Source organism: Eptatretus burgeri, chromosome 4, assembly GCF_056783735.1.
Source record: "Eptatretus burgeri isolate ZD-2024b chromosome 4, Ebu_testis_v1, whole genome shotgun sequence".
Classification (NCBI taxonomy): Eukaryota; Metazoa; Chordata; class Myxini; order Myxiniformes; family Myxinidae; genus Eptatretus; species Eptatretus burgeri.
The window spans coordinates 16,507,754-16,510,260 of NC_140964.1; positions in this window are offsets into that span (position 1 = coordinate 16,507,754).

The window sequence follows — 2,507 nt, forward strand, 5'->3', positions numbered from 1 at the left end:
CTGATACTGATACTGCTGACATGGACATCGACTCAAAAAGGACTCGAAAACACTGTTGGGTTCCCCTTTTATGAACACCATTTTTATATACCAATTCCCAAAACCGCTGGGAACACGTCTTTATATGGCAGTTGTAACCTAGAAACACGTTCATTTTTTTTTTTTTGTCGACCGGAAGACGTCATTGGAATACGTCTACATACGTCGATGTGTGTTGGGGCTACGTAAAGAATTGGTTCAAAGCACGTCAAACATAAGTTAGAAATAAGTTTCGCGTAAAAAAGACATTACCACGACGTGTTTCGACTTATGAGTAGCTTATAAGTAGCCTTTGTGGACGTGTGTAAGCGTCCACATAGCGTGTGTAAAACTTATCCCCATCGCATGCGGAACGTGTATCATACGCCGAGTACGTCGTAAAATTTTGAACATGTTTAAAATTTCTTGACGTACTATACTTACTACGACGTATGATAGCGTACTTTAGCGTTGTACTCACATATACCAAACTTACTCATACCGTATTTGACGTGCCCCAACGTTTTAGACACATTTTTCTTAGGTCGGCATACGCTGGCAAGATCGCCAAGGTGTGACCGCGATGTTGACACTTCCATTTCTACGGCAGTTATGATTCGAATCGTTGTGCGTCAGCCTTTTAATAGGCTACGTCACGACATCGTCGGCGATACGTGCAATGCGCTATGCCGAAGTTAGACTATCGTTGGGCATCGGTTGTGTAGGCCGACAACAGGTTCAGCATTCGTTGGTATAAGTTATCTATAACACAACGAAACGTTCTGTGTCCATTACTAATATGTTATGCATACGACCAACTCGTTATGAATACGTCCGAATCTTAAAAAAAAACATCAAAAGTTCAACGTCAGCCAGCGTTTTACATACATTTTAATACGTTGCCATCGCTGGCTAAAACGTCAAGGTGTGACAGGGCCTTAAAGGCCCTGTCACACCATGACGTTTTAGCCAGCGTATGTCGACGTATGAAAAATTTGTCTAAAACGCTGGCACACGTCGAATACGTTATGGGTAAGTTTTGTATATGTTAAGAGCACGCTGAAGCACGCTGGCATACATCGTAGTACGCCGAGCTCATTTACAAATTTTAAGCATGCTCAAAATTTTTCGACGTATGCCAGCGTATGACTCGCACGTTCCGCATACGCTGGCCACAAGTTGTAGGCACGTTATGCGATCGTTGACACACGTCGACACACGTTACTTGTAAGTTACTCATCAGTCGAAACACGTCGAGGTAATGTTTAGCGCACCCGAAACTTATTTCTAACCTATGAGTAACGTGCTTTGAACTTATGAGTAACGTATCTCCAATGCATATTGACATATTTAGATGTATTTGACGTCTTCCGGACGACCACAGAACTTACTGAACGTATTTCTAACTTACAGCTACCGTTTAATGGCGTATTAGCAGCGTTTTGGGGAATTGGTATCTAAAAATGGGCTTCACAGGAGGAACCTGTCAGTGTTCCAGACTCCATGGCTTTTTTTTTCGGTATGACGGTGATGTTGACACTTCGATTTCGAGTGCGGTTATGATTTAAATCGTTGAGCGGCAGCCTATTCGTTTTATTATATTATAACCGCATATTATTATATGATATAGAAGATCTGCTACACTTGAAATCCAAATAGTAACCGAGACAGCCCCAATGACTGAAAAAAGTCAAAAAAAGAAAATACTGTCGTCAACAATTATACGTTGATATTTGGGAGATCAAGCAAAGAACCTATCCTTGTATATGAGTTAATAACACAACTTCCGACGTCGATGCGACAGCGTATTTCATTGACTTGTAATACCTGCTTCCACCAGGTGGTTCTTTACGATACACATTTACATAGAGAGAATTGGGGTCCTCCCCCGACCCTGAAAGGATGAAAAAAAAAATTGCAAGTCAATCTTCACGATGTTCGTGACCTTCAGCATATCTGTAAATCTAAAGAAGTTTATCACTGACTTCAGTTGGTGACGTCACCACCCGTTGCTCCGCCATTTTGTAGTTCTTCCAGATTGTTAACAATCAGGATCTGCAATGGGATCACGCAAAATGTCTGGAGAAATATCAGCAACTCGGAGTGGCTGACGCTTATCTAATTCCTCATTTGGATAAGCAGAGCAGACACTGGCATATATCTAGAAATTACAAGTCGCTGCGGTCACAGATCCCTCCAGCTTTCTGGGAAACTTACTGATCCCCATGAAGAAGCATGCTAATGGGAGCATCTGCCTCACCTACAGTACCACGACATATATATATATATATATATATATATATATATATATATATATATATATATATATATATATATATATACACATATATAGATCCTATTATCGAGGAAGCACTTCATCCTACTTCACAAAGGAAGCTATGAGAGCTTATACGAGCCTGGAGGGCTACAGATATTTTGTACCTGCCTGGGTTCAAGGGATGCAGACGTGGAACGTGCCATACAAACAG